General features: G+C 38.0%; 1 protein-coding gene across 5 annotated transcripts in view; it reads right to left on the bottom strand.

Annotated features, from left to right (window-relative positions):
* Positions 1 to 20,280, bottom strand: part of Sipa1l1 (signal induced proliferation associated 1 like 1) — a 251,478-nt gene that overhangs the window by 133,151 nt on the left and 98,047 nt on the right. The gene's annotated exons all lie outside the window — the stretch shown is intronic.

The raw sequence follows: 20,280 nt of genomic DNA, 5'->3' as shown, positions 1-20,280 counted from the left end.
ACAAAAAGCTGGGAGCAGAGCTGTAGATCATGTGGTAGAACACTATCCTTGATCAAAAAAAGCTCAAGGATAGTGCCCAAGCCCTGTGTTCAAGCCTCTGTGCCAGCACAAAAAAAGACAAACACTTGTCCATTCTAAATGAATTAAGTATTTCTCAACCTCCAAGAAACCCAAATAAATTATTTTCCATACTAAAAACATTCATTCCTTAAAAAGCCAACATACCAACTCCACCAAAATAAAACTCATTCTTGCTGTTTTATTTGTTTTAGAAAGCGGCTTACTATACAGCGATCTTTCTTAGGATAGGTGAAGTTATAGAAGAAAACTACAAACAACACTTAAATACAATAAATAAAACTATTGGAAATGCCCAATCTTCAACATCAGTTTCTTTTCCAAACCATATCATTTGCTTCCTATATTTTATTTTTAATCATAAATTGTTAGCATTTTACATGGTAAGTCAGGAATTCTATTACATCTTGGTTATAACAATTCTAAGTTACCATTTCTAAAATAGTTGAGTACATACGGGGAGAGAGAAATCAGTTTAATGACCTATAAAAGCTAAAGAGGTTGAAGAAAGGCAACTAAGTGAAATAAGATTTTTTTCAGCTGTCAGAATTCCCCTCCCTTCCTTTCTTCCCTCTTTCCTTTCTTAGTTCCCTTTCCTCCTTCCTTTCCCCTCTCCCCTTTTTTCCCTTGTCCCTCCTCCCTCCCTTCCTAATTTATAGAACAAATTCCTTTGAGGTACAAACTAAATTTTGGGTACTGATGAGGAAATATAGAAACATAGTAATTTGCACTTATTAAAACATCAGCTACAAATAAGTTTGTCTATCTACATGTGTCATATGATGGCAGATCAGTAACAACCTATTCCTTAGAGTTCACTGAAAGAGCAAACATATGTTGTCAATTATTAGCAGTTCTCCTTAAATATCAGCAAACCTGCCTAAGCATCATTATATATGGTAAAAGGCAATAGAATTAAACATAGAGCAATATTAACTTACAGCATGTCGCCTCCATCTGTTAAAAGGGCAAGCTATATAAAAATTTTCCTTATTACATATTTAATTTTATAGCACTTTGATGCTATTTAAGTCACAATAACTCCATTTAGCTAGAATGTTAATCTCATCTACTGGGACCACAATTTAGTTCAACGAGTTCAATTTTAGTTCAAAGTTGTTTCAACCTAACCTACCTTGTCTAAAGCCATTTTTGCAAAGTGTTTCCTTTTGTTTTCTAAGTAATTCCCAGTATTTCTACATTCTCTTCTGAGCAGCAACCACACACATGGTGCTTAGAATTTTGAAGCAACAGTTCCTTATTTCCAGGGAAGCTCAAGTATAGTAGGGAAAGATAGTTACTAAGAGTAAACAAGTCTATGCATGGCTCCATTCAACATCCTGATGGGGCTTGATTGTACCATAGCACCTCTGACATTCAAAATATCAGCTCCTCCTAGTGCTAAAAGTGAAATCTCCAAGGATCACATCAAAGCTAAAAAGAGCCTTTGTCTGTTAGGCTCAGTGAGGCATTTGCACTTTGACCCCCTCCCTTCTCCCTGAAACTCTCCTCTATGGACCTCTGTGAAAAATTCTATACTTTTGCCTCTCTTTTTGCCTCTATTTAGTGTTATTCATGGGCTCTACTTAAAAACTAGTGAACTCCAGGGTGATGTTCTTAATTTCGTTTTCTTAACACTTTTTATATTTTTGGCAGGGGAGACAAAAGGGTACTTAGGAGCACAGAGTTCATTAGAGTGAAACACAGACATGATTACAATGAAACAAAAGTATTAGTATGGAAAGCAGGTGCTGACTTGCTTAGGTCATAATTAAAAGCAAAGAAAAAACAATGAAACTGGGGAGTAGGGTGGCAACTGTATGACAACTAGTCCTCTGGCAATATCACACCCCATGTGTTCACCTCAGCTTTACTATCACTTTTGTGCAGTCTCCTCAAATACTGGATCATGACCCTCTCCCCCAAAACTCTTAGGCAGATAAGAGTATATGCTAGTATTTATTTGCTATCTTCCTTACCAATCTAGTTCGTACAATGAATTAACACCAGGAAAAATATGGGAAAAACTTATGTTTTTAAAGAAATGAATGGAGTGGTAAGGAAGTGGAACAATAAATAATTCAAGGAACTAAATGAAAGAAACAACATAGGAAACTTTCTGTGTGCCAAAGGAATAAAGGGTAGTTTCAAAGTTACACACATGTGGACAGGATAAGGGTTGAAGAGAATGCTACAATTCCTGTCTTAAAACAATCACAATGCAATATGACAGTCTTAAAAATATTTAAATCCTCTAATCAAAAGGAAGTCAAGGGACGATTAAAAGGAAAGAATATTAAAAATAGTAAGATTAGCAGACTTTATAGTACTTGAATAATTTCATATTGATGATTAACATAATCACTATCTTTCCTCATTTACTGATGTCTTCTTTATGTTTAATATTAACATAAGCATTTTTCTAAGAGCAAGAGCCCTAGTTTGTCCCCTCAGGGCCCTAGTGACCTAGCAATAGCAAGTGAGGGCCCTGTAAACAAAGCACAAGTTGCCTTTCCTGGCTAGGATGCACCTACCTTCCCAGGTACAGTTTTTCTGCGTCACTGTAGGCCAAGTCTAAAGAAAGACAGCATTCAGACTTTCTGAAGAGTACTACTATGCAAGTGCTCAGGGAAAAAGTTGGTGTATAGCTTGGGAAGGACAAACATGGCAGTACCGAAAGGAAAGAAGTGATCTGAACTATGTGAACTCAAATTTACATTAGATTAGCAATAAAAAGTGCCACTGATTGATACTAAACTCTATACAAACACTGGAATGGAGATACAAACCTCACTAAAATAGTTTTTTCAAGCCACCAAGACTAGCTTGAGCTGTTTAAGCTAGTCAAGCTTGGCCATGGGAAGGCACATTTCCACCCTCACACTCCTATCACCTACCTGGAAGAAGACAGGCTTACGATGAAGCCAATCAAATGGCTCGGTAAGAAACAATGTCTCAAGTGGCTTTGTTAAGAATATCATCGTCTTCACAGTTGATATTTATATTCCAAAGATAATTTACAAAAGTGCACTTGGAAAAAAGCACATTAAATTTAGTTTAGGGAGAGAGAAAAAAGGAACAGCAGTAGGAACAGTAAATGAACACACTGTTCCATAAAACTACAAAGCCCCAAAGCATCACCAACCACGATTAGTATCAACGCTAGAGATTGTTCATCTAGCAGATATTAAAATACCATGAAATATGAAATTTGAAACCTCAGCAATTTTCCTTGTACACAGACTATGAGATAATAATCCATGTGTCTGTTTTGTTGTATCCTCACTTGTAAGCATAAACTCAGCCTGGAAGGCTTAAAGACCACAGGCCAGGATTGCAACATGCACTTCATCCTCTGACCTTGTGCAGTCCTTCACTCCTCACCAGCACCCAGTGAGGTCAGTAGCTCCCCTTTCATGCTCATGCATGAGGAAACAGTGGACAAAAAGAAGTGCTCACTACATAGTAGACTCTCTTTCAAATAAAACTGGGCAGGCAGTTAAATAATTAGTGGCAGGAAACTACTTTGAATTTTTTAAAGGGCCTCCATTTATCACCTGAATATCACATCTGAAATCCCACCAAAATTTTATGTAGTGGAAATGTACCTAATGAGTTAAGAGATATGCAATTGATTACTTTTTTCAAATGTTCCAGTGATGACTGAGTTTGAGAACTTTAAGTGGCTCGGCAGCTCCAACTGATCATGATCTGATTTGTCTGAAGAGTCCAAAGTTAACTGGCACCTACACACTGCTTCCTTCTTGCCTGGACCTAAGTAGGTCCGGCCCAGTCAAACCACAGCACTGTTTCCATAAAGCTCTACCAGCCAAGTGAGCCTGAACTGATAAGCTGACTCGGAACTGTGAAATATTGTGAAGAAACTTCACCTGAATTCAACATTTCCCACATGCAACCTCTTGGGGCCAGAAACTAAAGGTCCACCAAAGGTTAAACAGCCAGGAGAGTCCACATATAAAGTTGGATTTCCTAATTACCCTATTCTTAGCAGGTCTGTCATACTATGCTGACCTTCCATATATGCTTTTTCAAGTAATACACTGCCACTCTGCTGTGCACTCTGAAAAAAATCATCATAGTTTTCCCATGAAGACCTTGCATCTTAGAGAAGATGGGGTCACTGAGGCTCTGGAGTCTGATGCTAAGGCCATGTTCATTTCAGTAGGGCATCCTCCATTCCAAAATGTTTCCCCTTCTGCTACTTATTGAAATTTCATGAGTAAGTCTACACATAAGGGCCTTTCCTCTCCTATTAGACTTGTGGTTCAGAAGGCAGAAACCAGTCCATAAGGTTAATAGTTCTGAAAAGTTTAATATTAGAAATAAAAGTCACAGAATTGCAGTAAATGGTAAGAATTGTGTTGTAGTAACAAATATAGCTATGGTTATCTTATTAATATCTGTGTTCAAGAAACAGGCCCCAAACAAATTGCCATCACTATAATTCCATATTTTCAAAGAACAAAACATCTCAGCTTGATTATTTTCCTTCCTGATTGGGGGCACATTAAAAAGGCATGAAAATAAGTAAATCTTTAGAAGAGCAACAAATACCTAGTTGAGACTGGCTAAGGCACAATAACTAAAAAGTAAACTAACACAATAGCTCAGCTATTAACACCCTACAAAGTCAATAAGGAAACTCACATCAGACAGCAAAAGGTGGAGTGGTTAATACAGCATGTCTGAGAGATTAAAAACCATCAAATCAATGAGGATTAAAACAATCTTTACCTTTACCCTCAAATGATTGTGTCCTCATACAATTCAGCCCAAGTTTTCAAAACTTTTAAAAATCAATTATGATTCCCCTTTAAAAGTTTTACAAGTGAAAACTATGTGACTTCTTCAAGATCCAATTCCGATCTTGTGTTACACATGCAGAATAGTTTGTCTATTTATCTAGACATGCTTTCTGTGTAAGCTGGCTCACCAGTGTGAGAAAGACATTGAGTGTCAGCACATACAACAGCGCACTTCTGAAGAGACTTGAATGCTTACAAACGCAGAGAAGTAGAGGAACACTGTTCAGGAGAGATGGAGGATGTCCTCATCCAAAGTTGACAAAGAATATCTGAAGAAACACTTTACATCTGAAACTTCTGAATTCTCCATACATATCGTAGTTTTGAAAATAGGAACCCTGCCAGGAGCCAGTGGCTCATGCCTATAATCCTAGCTACTCAGGAGGCTGAGATTTGAGGATTGAGGTTGAAAGCCAGCCTGGGCAGGAAAGTCCTTGAAACTCCTATCTCCAATTAACCACCAGAAAAACTGGAGATGGTGCTGTGGCTCAAATGGCAGAGGACTAGCCTTGAGCTCAAGAGTCAGGGACAGCACTCAGGCCAAGTTCAAGCCCCTCGACCCACAAAAAAGAAAGAGGAGAGGGAGAGGGAGAGGGAGAGGGAGAGGGAGAGGGAGAGGGAGAGGGAGAGGGAGAGGGAGAGGGAGAGGGAGAGGGAGAGGGAGAGGGAGAGGGAGAGGGAGGAGGGGAGAGGGAGAGGGAGAGGGAGAGGGAGGAGGGAGAGGGAGAGGGAGGAGGGAGAGGGAGAGGGAGAGGGAGAGGAGGGGGGCAAGGGGGGAGAGGGAGGAGGGGGGCAAGGGGGGAGGAAGAGGGAAGAGGGGAAAGGGGGGGGAGAGGGGGGGAAGAGGAGGAGGAGGAGGAGGAGGAGGAGGAGGAGGAGGAGGAGGAGGAGGAGGAGGAGGAGGAGGAGGAGGAGGAGGAGGAGGAGGAGGAGGAGGAGGAGGAGGAGGAGGAGGAGGAGGAGGAGGAGGAGGAGGAGGAGGAGGAGGAGGAGGAGGAGGAGGAGGAGGAGAGGAGGAGGAGGAGGAGGAGGAGGAGGAGGAGGAGGAGGAGGAGGAGGAGGAGGAGGAGGAGGAGGAGGAGGAGGAGGAGGAGGAGGAGGAGGAGGAGGAGGAGGAGGAGGAGGAGGAGGAGGAGGAGGAGGAGGAGGAGGAGGAGGAGGAGGAGGAGGAGGAGAGGAGGAGGAGGAGGAGGAGGGAGGAGGAGGAGGAGGAGGAGGAGGAGGAGGAGGAGGAGGAGGAGGAGGAGGAGGGAGGAGGAGGAGGAGGAGGAGGAGGAGGAGGAGGAGGAGGAGGAGGAGGAGGAGGAGGAGGAGGAGGAGGAGAGGAGGAGGAGGAGGAGGAGGAGGAGGAGGAGGAGGAGGAGGAGGAGGAGGAGGGGAGGAGGAGGAGGAGGAGGAGGAGGAGGAGGAGGAGGAGGAGGAGGAGGAGGAGGAGGAGGAGGAGGAGGAGGAGGAGGAGGAGGAGGAGGAGGAGGAGGAGGAGGAGGAGGAGGAGGAGGAGGAGGAGGAGGAAAGGAACCCTATACCAGTAACTCCAACAAACTGTCAACAAGTAAGACAAGTAGAGATGGAATATCTTTCTCTAGTTTGATACACACTACATCCCTTAGGTTTCTTTTTAGACTAATTGTGCACATACATAACTATGCACATACATAGTATCCATAACCTTCAAATAACATTTTTATCTATCTCCTAAACTTAGAAGTCTTTGATTTCTGAATGAGATTTTTCTCAAAAATCTGTTTACTTGATCATTTAGACTTTCATTTACAAGTTAGAAAAAACAGTGAAGCAAAACACAAACCAACCAAGCTGCATTTTCAAAGATAAAATCTTGTGGTGGCAAGTCTTTTATTTCTTGGACACATTTTTCATTTTTTCTGGTGGAGTGAAATTAACCTCCAATCTAGAATGACAAGCTTGATGTTAAAACAAAGTTGGGAAGGGCAGTAAAGCTCAGCAGGATAACATGTGCTTAGAATGCACAGGCCCTGGGTTCAATCTCAACACCCACCCCCAAAACAGAGTAGTCTTATAAGTTTGGAAGAATGTGCCCTTCAAAAGTGGGTAAAGTGCATGCAAGCACAACACACTTATAAACTATCTTGCTGAAAGCTTCACAGTAACATCCCTATACTTTCAGGGTAACACAAGAGTTGCTTGAATACAGAATACATCTCCCCAGTCAGCATTTCAATCTCTGTATGCTTCCCACCTCCTCCTTCCCTAGACCTTTAACTCCAATCCAGGGAAACAGAAACCTTTGCAGTTCCATGACGCAGATTCTTAGGAGACTTCAGAAGAAACCAAGAAGTGAAGTGACTTCTACTGGACACAATCCTATTTAATTACCTTCCTTCCTTCTTCTGTCTTATTCCAACCTGCATTTTTTCTCCCTTAGTTTACTTGAACAGTGTACTTCAGTATATTCTCTTTCAAAAAAAGTTGTACACTCTAATCCCACCAAGACCCTACCCCTTTTACTGGTTATAATGTCCCTTATAAAGTTTATGAGGCACTAACAATGATTACATTTCAAGATTATTACATTAGGAACCAAACTTTTCCCTTGAAGAAATCATGGTTTCACTGTATGTTATTACCTTCTAATAGCAAGTCTGATGCCAAGAAAAAGTGAGGGATTGCCTTTTTAAAGTTTTTGGGCAAAACTGCAGTTCAAACAAGTTTAAAAGAGAGAATATGCTGGAATAAGAAAAGAAAACAAACAACAACAACAAAAAACCAACCTAACAACACAGTGTAAAAAAAAAAAAAAAAAAAAAAGCCGGGCTGGGGAGATAGCCTAGTGGCAAGAGTGCCTGCCTCGGATACACGAGGCCCTAGGTTCGATTCCCCAGCACCACATATACAGAAAACGGCCAGAAGCGGCGCTGTGGCTCAAGTGGCAGAGTGCTAGCCTTGAGCGGGAAGAAGCCAGGGACAGTGCTCAGGCCCAGGACTGGCCAAAAAAAAACAAAACAAAACAAACAAACAAACAAAAAAAGTTGTTTAAAAAAAAAAAAGCCTATCTACCCAGGCACCAGCACTCATCATATGACTATAATCCTAGCTACTCAGGAGGCTGAGATCCAGAGGATGCCTATTTGAAGCCAACCTGACAGAAATATCTGAGACTCCATATCCAAAATAATCACCAAAACTAAGGCCTGAGGTATGGCTCACAAGATAGAACACCAGCTAAATAAGCAAGCAAGACAAGAAAATATTAGGCCCTGAATTCAAATACCAGTACTGACAAAAAGGGAAAAAATTGGGCGCTGGTAAGTCATGCCCGTAATCCTAGCTACTCAGAGGAGGCTGAAATCTGAGGCTGAAATCTGAGGATCACAAGTCAAAACCAACCCCAGGCAGGAAAAGTCCACAAGACTTTTATTTCCAATTAATCACAGATAAAGCTGCAAATGGCACTGTGGCTCAAGTGGTATAGTGCTTGCCTTGAGCAAAAGAAGCCCAGGGACAGGCCCAGGCCCAGGCCCTAGGACCAGCAAAACATGAAAAGAAAAAAGGGAAAAAAAGCCCATCTAGTGTTAAAGCAATTATGGCTATAAATAAGAGCCAACAACACAGAAACCTAAACAACACTACATCATTTTATACCTACTATGCAATTTTCTAGAAGTGCCAGTGCTCAATGGTGACTCCATTCAAATGGGCATGATTATGTCACAAGTTGAGGCAATGGAACAAAAAATTATTTTAGGAGAAGTATCTGGTAGGTAAGCCATAAAATATTCATCCTGTTGAGCACTCTATTCTCTCCTAAACACTTAAAATGTCCACAAGAAGAGGGAATATTACTCTGCACGGGGCTTTGGCTATTTTCCTTCCTTGGGCAGTTCTGAACTACTGTCTGCTGTCTGCTTCACTGGGTAACTGTCTTCCCCAACACTTTCTCTTAAGGCCCTAACCTCCCCACCCTTCTAGTTCTCAAAAGACAATTATAATGCACATCATGATTTTTCAAAATCTTCTCATGTACCACCACAGAATCCTAAGTGTTTCAAACCAGGGATCACACCTTAATTTTAGGATATTTAGTGTTAGTTTAAACATAAGTGCCAACAACATGTGAATGGGAAAACAAGTGGTGCAAAAAACCTGAGAAGTGAATTTAAAGCCTATAAGGAGGCAAATCTGTTGTATAAACATGTTCACCAAAATACTATGTAACTTTTAAATTGATTAGTTTTTAATCAAAGTAATGCTTATACTAAAGGCTATAAAAGCACCAAAGGCATGAAAGGAGGAAATAAAAAGTACTGCTTTAGTTCTCCCAGAAGCAACTATTTCTAATTCAAAACACTTCCATATTCCTAAATAATAGCTTTGTGATGGCCTCAAACTTGTGATCCTCCTGCCTCAGTCTCCCGAGTGTAGTGATTACACAATGGCACCACCACATCTGGCAACATTCCTTGTAGAATTTTTATTTTCATGGCTATGTTTGCTTGGTTGCTTGTATTTATTCTTCCCAGATTTTATGACTTTTCCTCTTTCATTTTTCTCTTTCCTCTTTCCTTTTCTTTCTTGCTTTCCAATTCTTTGATTTCTTCTTTTTCTTCTCTCCCTCCGATGTGCTTAGTTTCCTCCTAAACACTACATGAGATGCAAAAAGATCTTCTCAATAATGTTTTTCACATGATCAAAAGGCACAGATCCCCCACCATTTCCACTGTTCTTCCTTGGAGAGCCCTTTTCTGAAAGCCCAATCTAGACCTCACAATCTCCAGGTACACTGCATAGGAATTTCCAGGAACATCCCATCAGTACCACCCAGAAAGTTCCTTCCCTTCTTTCCTGGGTGTTTTCCAGATGTCACAGATTGCTCCCCTATCTGGACGGACTATGGTCTTCATTTGGCTACTGCCGAAGAAAAGGTGCATGAAAGCCAGGCACTGATGGGCTCATGCCTGTAATCCTAGTTACTCAAGAGGCTGAGATCTGAAGATCATGGTAAGCCAGGGCAAGAAAGTCTGTGAGACTCTTACCTCCAATGAACCACTTGAAAACCAGAAGTAGAGCTGTGGCTCAAAGTAGTAGAGTGCTAGCCTTAAGCAAACAACTAGTACCTTTGCCCTGAGTTTAAGCCCCTTGATCAAAAGAAGAAAAAAAAAGGAAGGAAGAGAGAGAGGGAGGGAGAGGAGGGGGAGGGAGAGGGGGGAGGGGAGGGGAGGGGGGAAGGGGAGGGGAGGGGAGGGGAGGGGAGGGGAGGGGAGGGGAGGGGAGGGCAGGGCAGGGCAGATGCAGATGCAGGAGTTGTAAAAATGTTAAAGCTTAGCAGATCTAGCTTTACTGATGGCAGGCTGAACAGAAAGCTAGAGGTAGTAAAACATTTACTGAAAGGATTTTCAAGGCATCATTTTATTATCTTCTACATTCTAGTGTTTGAATTTAGAATCCAATAATATTTTCATTCCTGGTCTCTTATAAGTTACATGTTCTTTTCCTCGAATGTCTTAAGAATTATAGTTTTAATATTAGAAGTGTGTTTTATAGATCTTTCTGTTGTCCTAGTATTGAACAACCTAATTGGCCTTTTCAATATAAAAATATATTTCTCTCAGCTACGTGAACTTTTATTTTTTAAAAATAAATTCCTTCTTTTCCCTTTTGTTCTTTCATTCTGTAAATGTTTGATTTGTTAGATACATGACCTCCTGAATACTCTTTCCTCTCTTATCCACCTTTTCTTTAGGTATGCTAGGAATCTTTAAAATTTCATTTTCTAACCAGATTATTTAATCTTTCATAAAAATTCTTGGGCTTGATTCTGTGTTGTTTCTAATAAAAATTCATCCTATTTTAGTTTCATAATTTTAATGTTCTCTCATCCTACTAGCAAATTAATTTTTTTTTTCCTGAGACAGTCTGGCTATGTATCTCAGGCAGGCTTCCAATTCATGGTCTCCTTGAGTGCTGGTATTATAGATGCAAGCCACCAATCCAGCTTAACCAATAGTCTGCCTTTCATGAAAGAAACTAAAATTCCATATGGTCACTCAACCTAGCCATTCTTACAGAGAAGCCTCTGACATGTAACATGGTAGGATGCATACATTCTGGACTCTACATTCAAAGGAAATATCAGAAGCAAGCCAGACAAAGCAAATCAATTCACATGGAACTTGGTGACAGCACTTTGGCAAGTGAAGTATATAGTGCTGGTGATGGCAGTACAAAGTTGGATATCAACTGAGAAGTGACACCCGGCTTCCTCTCTTACTCTTATCCACTTTTTAAACTTATGTTATTCCCATAAATTCCTTCTCTGTTTCAATTTGACCAGGGGTCTTCCTTTTATATGAGGGAACCCACTAATGCCAGTTTCCACAGGCCATTTCTAGAATACACTTTTCTCGAGAATACCTTCATTTCCAATCTGGACGCCAGCATTCTGGAAATTAAGCTCAGAAAATTTTTTTTCAAATAATTTCACTCTGTATCCAAACTTTCCATGATTACACTGAATAGGGTAGGGGCCCATCTACATCCAACCTCACCTCAGTCCAATCTTCCCAGTGACTAAGGCTTCCATTCCAAGAGTTGTATGAAAACAACATCTAATCCAGATACATCGCAACTCAGATTCAGACATTTCCATATTAAAAATTAGTTACAGTCCAATTTCGCCAGGTCTTTTCAGAGCATCTTTACTCCTCAAATGTGACACCTCTTTTCATGCACACTCTTTGGATTCATACCAAACATGTATGTACCCATACAATAATTACCATGTTTCTGAAACTGATGGAGATGGTAGCATTTGATACTCATAAGCATTCCTTCCCAATTTCCTTTTTCTATGTAAAACTATTTCTGAATTCATGTTGCTACAAACGGCTACAGATCCTTTGTAACAAATTTGTATGTTTCCCATTGCTTTCCACTCAGTATTTATATATACTAGAACTTGTTGACTGAAGTCTAGATGATTCCCACTTTCTTTGCTGCTACTACAAACAACAATAAATAAACATTCTTGTTACACCTTTATTGGGAATATGAGGAAAGTCTTGGAGACTGTAGCATAGAAACTTCTAAAAACTTAAGTTGAAATATATCTTTTAACATCATTAGGAATTGTTGAATTGAGACTATAGGGATAGCTCAGTGGTAGAGCCCAGGCCTTGCATGTATGGCACCTGAGTTCAATACCAGTACCATCCAAAACAAATACCCGCCCCTGCAAATGAACTGCTCTCTAAAATAGGCATAATACATTAGAATCCATCAGCAATATATAGAACATCAGAAGCTGCCACAACTTTTGACTTTAAATTATCAATATGAAGATATAAAATGTCATCTTGTGCTCAATGTCATTTTCCTAATAATTTTAATTTGATGACATTATCTACTTATGTTTTATCTATTTTTCTATTATACCAGTGCCATCTTTTTGTTAGAATTTATAGAATATTTTATATACTATGGAAACTATTTCATTAGCTAAGTGGGACCACATTTATTTTGATCATATGTAACTTATCTTTGGTCTATACTTAAGGTACATTTTCTTATACCTCTATTTGAAATTTTAATATGATTAAATTTTTAGTTTAGGATGTTTATGTTTTGTACTTTCCATTTCTACAATCATACACATTTTCCTTTATTTCTGTAACTTTAAAAGTCTTAAAAAGCATGTCATTCATGTATTTGTAAGAATATAAGTTAATGTTCATCATAGTGTCCTAAAATTACATCTTGAATAGTCATCAGTACTTTTGAATTATTTGTAAATACATGCAATGTCACAAATAAGTACACATACACCATGCACGTGGTAGTCTTTCTTCCCAGCATCACAATGTGAATACTACATCATTTTAATAATTGGCTCATTTCATCTTACTTCCTCAATTAAGTTTAGAATCATTCTGTCAAGTTTTATAGTAAATGTTCTTAGTTTTGTTCTTTTATTTTTGAATTACATTCAGTTTGTAAATTAATCTAGAAAATATGAAATTCTTTTTAATATTGGGTTTTCATATTTCATAACATATACAGCTCCTTTTTCTTTTCTTTCTTCCTTTCTTCCTTTATTTATGTATGTATGTATTTATTTATTTATTTATTTATTGGTGCTGGTACTTGGGCTTAAATTCAGGGCCTTATGTTGTTGCTTAGCTTTTTTACTCAAGGATGGTGGTCTACTTCTTAAGCACTCCCAGTTCTTTGCTGATTAACTGAAAATAAGAGTCTCTTGGATTTGTTTGTCTGAGTTCTTTACTAGCTAAAATACAAGCATGGCAACTCCTAGATCTATTGTTATTTCTTTGGCTTTAAGACTTTTTTTTAATAGTCTGGGGTTTGAACTCAGGGCCTCATGCTTCTTAAGTGGGTACTTTTACCATTGAGCATGCTTCCAGCCTAGCTTTTTAATTCACAAGACCACTGCACAAGCTAAGTTTGTTATAAGGCACCTTATAATATCTTACTACTATAACTAGGATTGTTTATGTAATCACATTTTCTAATATACCTGTTGCTAATGTACTACAAAGTTGTTGATTTTTATATTTACTTTATATCTAAGTACTTTTACTGAATTCTCATTAGTTAATATTTTTATGATTCTTTTTAATTTTTGAGTTACATAGCATTTTCAAAATGCCTTTTGTCCTTTGTTGCATTATTGAGTGGTCTAGTAGTAAACAGGGCTAAATTGAAGAAAAAATGTTAAATATGAGAGCAGCTATGTTGTACACTGTAAATACATTTATGTACACAAAAGCACAAAGAAATATATGGGAAACAAAGAGGAAAGTGGAAAAATAAGATGTTGATTTGGGAAAGAAATGATTTCCTTTTTAATTAAACATTTGCTATAAAATGATTTTCTAAAAAATAACATTACTTTGGAAGTAATATGCAGGAAATTGCATACACTTCACACTTTTTACTAAAGTAATGAGAGTTCAATAAGAAAGTCAAGAAAATTTGACAGAATACTTAAAGGAAGAGTAAATCTGATCACATGTAGGTGTCTACTATTTACACAGTAGCAAAGGATTTGTCAGCCACCAAATGAAATGACTACACCTCACAGTCTGCCATTTTCACTAAAGTAAATGAAAAGGAACTCCTATAGATCGCACTGTATTTCCTATGGCATGACATTAGCAAGAGATGGATTTGCACTTTGGAAAACATTTTTTGAAATGCAATAGATTTTGGCTTGATTATAAAAATCAATGAAAGACCTTTCAGTAAAATTCACTAACTAATCATCCTGTTCCCAAAACCAGATTCAGCACATGTGTAATAAGAGCTTAAAGGGGAAATGACTTTGAAAGATTTGGGGGGAGGAAGGAGGTGGGGGATAGAGAGCGGGGAGATAAAAGGGAAAAAAAATCTCCTGCAGACTAGATCTGCAAGGCCAGGGAAATAATAAAGCAAACAACATCCTGACTACAAAGTCCTACTACAAAGTCATGTGACATAAGACAAAGTTTAGCAATATTACGAATAGTGAATGAAAGACTCTAGGACAAAAATGGACATTTCTAAGTAGAAACTCCAAAAAAGGAAATAGAAATAAACAGGCATCAGTGTTCAGAAGAGGGTCCAATTCTCCATTCTCACAACATGTACTTCTCACCAGCATGATGTAGTGAAACCCAAACACTTGAGAGAGCAAGATTCAAAAAATGAGGAAGACAAAAATGATAGCATTACCTGAGGGATTAAAGAATGGGGAAAAAATTACTGGAATAAACTATAAAAGTAACCAGTACCTCCCCGAGAATCAAGTAAACAGCCGAGCTGAATGGAGTAAGGAGTAAAAAGAGGAAATAAAAGGCAAGAACAAGAGATGATTATAGCAGAAAGAGGAAAAAGACTACTCATATTTCTAAGAAAATGAAAGCACGTCTTCCTATGTTTAAAAGATGAAGAAAAAAAACTCATAAAATTATTCACGAATTTACATTTGACCAAACAAAAATAAAAGATGGGTTTGTAGTACAGAGGGCAAAAATGTGCAACTTGTGTTTTGGGGTTTATTTTGTGTATGATGATGGTCCTGGGGTTTGAACTTGGGGGCTGTGCACTGTCCCTGATCTCTTTTGCTCAAGGCTAGCACTCAACCACTTAAGCCATAGCTCCACTTAGGGGTTTTTTAATACTCAATTGGAAATAAAGAGTCTCACAAACTTTCCCCCATCCTTATACCTCAGCCTCCTGTCTACTAGAATTACAGGCATGAGACACTGCCTTTGGATTGTTTTGGTTTTTTTTGTTGTTGTTTGCTCTGGGTTTTGTTGACAAGGGAGGAATCAGTCTTGAAGTATGATAGGCAAGCATTCTACTATCGACATATATCCCCAACTCCAAAATGACATTGACCTCTGGACTCTAAAAATATCATCAGTATTCTAGTCAATTAACTGTCTACAGGAATTTATGGGAAAGCTAAGCAAACTTTAAGATATCTAAAATGTAATGACTTTCCAAAGCTTAAGTTTATATTCTCAGATCAAACTAACTTTCAAGAGTGTCCAATAAAAACAAAACATTAATAAATCAGACAGTATTGGCTGGGAATATGGCCTAGTGGCAAGAGCGCCTGTCTCGTATACATGAAGCCCTGGGTTCGATTCCCCAGCACCACATATATAGAAAATGGCCAGAAGTGGCGCTGTGGCTAAAGTGGCAGAGTGCTAGCCTTGAGCAAAAAGAAGCCAGGGACAGTGCTCAGGCCCTGAGTCCAAGGTCCAGGACTGAAATAGATAGATAGATAGATAGATAGATAGATAGATAGATAGATAGATAGATAGATAGATAGATAAATAGATAGACAGATAGATGAGACAGTAAACTAAAACACTAATTCTAAATCAGGTATTAGTGGCACATTACTATAATTCCAAATAAGAGGATCTTAAAATTCAGTCCAGCCAGAGCTACATAAGACCTTACCTCAGCAAACAAATTAAAATCTCTACTGTGCTTGAAACCAATTTCTCTGACATCTTGATTTGTGACTTCTATATTTTTGAACAGTGACAAAATAAATTTATGATGCTTTAAGAAGGAATAAAAAGTTCTAATCTGGGCTGGGATGTAGCTCAATGACAAAGTGCTTGCCTAGCAAGTGCAACGTCCTGGGTTTGATCCTCAGTACCAAAAAAGAAAAGGACCAAAAAAAAAAAAGTTCTAATCTAATGGATTAAGCCAAAATCATATGCTGAGAAAATTTTATCCTTTTTACTACAAATGATGAAATGAGCATTCAACTAAAAAAAAAAAAAAGAAAAGATATAAGTGAAAGAGAAAGTAAAATTGTCTAAAATTACAAACAAGATGATTAAATAAATATATATATATATATATGTGTGTGTTTTTATGTGGAGAAGTCTTAGACTTAAAACCATAAGACCTTTGTATCCTTACAAATCAGATCTACAGAAATGAGAGAAGTTCACAGAAAACAAATCAGATTATGGTCTTAACATACACACTCACGTGAGTACTTTTAAAAATCTGAAAATGAACGTGTGAGCAAGGACATGGATAATTTCCTATTAAAATACAACAGCAACAATGAACAGTAAAAGATAAAAAAATTACACCTGGGCATAATAAATTAAACAGGACTCTAAACATTCACACAGTGAGACCAAAAGAAGATGATCTTAGGAGAGGATCACAAGGGCTCAACAGCTATGTGCACAAGATCATATAAAATGATGCTTATCCAAATGAACTCCAAGATAATGGAAACAAAAGGTTTTTGTTATTTTATTCTGTGTGTGTATGTGTTCTCTTTTCCCCTTTTTGTCACTGTTTTTTCTTCCTGTTTTTTATGTAAGTTATTATTTTTGTCTTGTTATGTACATTTATCTGATTTGGGACGGTAAGGGGGAGCACAGAAATAGTGAAAAAAGAGTGAACTAATTCAGCCGTGATACTAGACACTGTTGAAAATGAACTATAGTATACAATTTGTGGGGAAGGGGTTTGGAAGGAAAAAATGGTAGAAAACAAGGGAAGAGGTGACACTGTTCAAAAAGAAATGTGTTCATTACCTCACATAACTGTAACCCCTCTGCACATCACCTTTACAATATAAATTTTAAAAGAAAAAAAGAAACACAATAGCAGGCTGTTTGTTGGATTAAGAACTAGAGTTCTCTAGGGGCTGGGAATATGGCCTAGTGGCAAGAGTGCTTGCCTCCAACACATGAAGCTCTCGGTTCGATTCCCCAGCACCACATATATGGAAAACGGCCAGAAGGGGCGCTGTGGCTCACGTGGCAGAGTGCTAGCCTTGAGCGGGAAGAAGCCAGGGACAGTGCTCAGGCCCTGAGTCCAAGGCCCAGGACTGGCCAAAAATAAAAAAAAAATAAAAAAAAAAAGAACTAGAGTTCTTGCCTGGCATGTTATATGGCCTAGATTCAACCCAACACTACAAACACAAATGAACAAACAGGAGAATAACAGAAAAGACCGATAAAAAAATATTCTCAAGTATAGGCTATATAGAAATTGCTAGTAATCCCAACTTTTAACTTTAATTCCTTAGATTAAGAATCCACATAAACTTTCCATTATATGCACAACACAATATAAAATAAAACAAAAATTTAGCAGGTTATCTGCATGAGTTAAAAAGCGTTCCAATAACTATACTCAAGATATTACAGAAATGACTTATTAGCAATTTGCTATATATCCTACACAATAAAAATGCACAATTACCAAAGCATACAAATGAAATGTGAGGCAATACTATCAAATCTGCAAAAAATTCACATTAACAAAAGAGCAAAATGATTTAACAGACACAAAGTAGACATACTCTATATTTGCTTCCTCAAAAGGAACAAGAATCCACAACAAGTTGTTAGAGATTTGAGAATTCATAAAATGAAATGATAGAAATAGGGGAAAATGCAAAAGTAGTACTCTTGTTAGTCACAGACAGGACAGAAACTACATTGATGTACAGTGCCCCCATGGTCTAGTATTTATCAGTCACAAATTATCAGACAACTACTACACACACACACACACACACGCACACACATAATGTATTAAATATACAATTACTTACATATGGTGCTTATAGAAATTGTTTAGAAAAATATTAACAGTAATATTTCCTGAGGTGACAAGGGCTAATAATATTCTTCACTGAGAATATCGATTTTGCACTGTAAAATTACATCTTGTTACTCAAGAAGTAATAAATAAAAACAGGAAGAGGCTACTTAAAAGAGAAAAAGAATATCAGGGGGAAAAAAAAAACTAGCCTTACTACCATAAAATGAAAATCAAACCATTCGTTCATTCATTTGTTGACTAAAAATTTCTCTTTTATACTCAATACTTGGTTCAACCACTCTGGAAAGCTGTATGGCAGTTCCTCGAATGAAATGCAATGGATTTTGGCTTGATTAGGGTAGGGGCCTATGCATCTCTTGTAATTTACACTATAATGAATGCTTACAAATGCAGGAGCACAAAAAAATTATAAATAAAAAATTATAAAATCATAAATATAGAACTACCCTGTGTCGCAGCACAATTTGTCATTGCTAAAATATGGAACCAACCCAGATGCGTCTCAGTAGACAAATGGATCAGGAAAATGTGGTACATATACACAATGGAATTTTATGCCTCTATCAGAAATAATGACATTGCCCCATTTGTAAGGAAATGGAAGGACTTGGAAAAATTATACTAAGTGAGCCAGACCCAAAGAAACATGGACTCTATGGTTTTCCTCATAGGGAATAATTAGTACAGGTTTAGGCTAGTCACAGCAGAGGATCACAAGAGCCCAACAGCTATGCCCAAGAGCTATGAACACATAAGATGATGCTAAGTGAAATGAACTCCATGTTATAGAAACAAGTGTTACATCACTGTTGTAATTACTTTCAACATGCCATGTGAAACCGTAGCTTCTACTGTTGATGATCCTCTTGTATCCCCTGCCTGTGGTTGTCCCTGTGCTATATCACTCTATTTCATCTGAGTACCCTGGATACTGTATATACTGGTATTAGAACTAGGGAAGTGAAAGGGAATATCAAAATCGAGAGACAAAGGATAAAAAGACAAACGACTCCAAAAGCAATACTTGCAAAACCATTTGAACCACTGAACAACTGAACAACTCATGGGGGGGGGGGAGGGAAAGGGGGAGGGGGAGGAGGGTGTGAGGGAGGAGGTAACAAATAGTACAAGAAATGTACCCACTGCCTTATGTATGAAACTGTAAATCTTCTGTACATCACTTTGACAATAAATAAGTAATTATTCAGAAAAAAAGAACTACTCTGTGGTCCAGTAATTCCACTCTTGGGCATTTGTCCAACATTATAAATAAGGATACAGTAAAGCCACCAGCACAACCATGTTCACCGCAGCAATATTCACTATAGTCAAGGTGCAGAATCAAGACCAGATGCCTTTCAAGGAACAAATGGATCAAGAAAATGTGGTATATATACATAATGGAATTTTACTCATTCCTTAAAAAGAATGGTATTGTGCCATTTGTAAAGAAATGGAAAGACATTGGAAAAAGTTACATAAAGTAAGTCAGGCCAACAGAGACAAAGAATGCAAGTTTTCACTTTTATGTAGAAGCTATAAACACAAGTGAATACATTAGGTGGTATGCAAGTATATACAAATGTAGTAAGTGAAATATGGTAAATGCAAGGGAGAACTCAAATAGTGTTAATTCCTTAGAAAGACAAAGTTGAACACATCAAACACCAGTAAGTATGTACTTGAAAGGAGTGGGGTGGGGTCAAGAGGTAAAGGGTAGAGGAATAAAGAGGAGGGAAGGGGTAATTGGAGTCAAGAATTCAATGTATACCTACAGAACTCGGAAGTATGAGGAAAAAGGTAGGTAGGGGAGGGATGGGTGAGAAAGGTGAAAGGGATGACACATGGATCAAGATATGTTGTGTTCATAAATTGCTTTGTTAAGTGACAATTCCTTTGTACAACTACTTAAAGAAAATTTAAAAAAATACAATGGGCTTCCTATAAAGAAAAAATACTGAGGAATGTAAGCAACTTGTGTTTTTATGTCTTGCTGATGGGCATTGTAGAACGTGATTGTATTACAATTAGCTAAATGCCTCAAAAGTCACTAAGATGCAAAGATTCTGAATAAAGTAATTCACAATATTAAAATTAATCTATATGATTAAATATGCAATTGCAACACTGTAACAGTAGAACAGGTGGAAAGTAACTAAGTGGATGACTGGAAAGTAGCTGACTTCATTATGATGCCAAAGCAATTAATTGTTCAAATGGTATGATACAACATAGGAAAATCAAGTGGATGACTGGAAAGTAGCTGACTTCATTATGATGC

This window comes from Perognathus longimembris, chromosome 14 (assembly GCF_023159225.1).
Source record: "Perognathus longimembris pacificus isolate PPM17 chromosome 14, ASM2315922v1, whole genome shotgun sequence".
NCBI lineage: Eukaryota > Metazoa > Chordata > Mammalia > Rodentia > Heteromyidae > Perognathus > Perognathus longimembris.
This window is presented reverse-complemented; position numbering and strand designations above follow the sequence as displayed.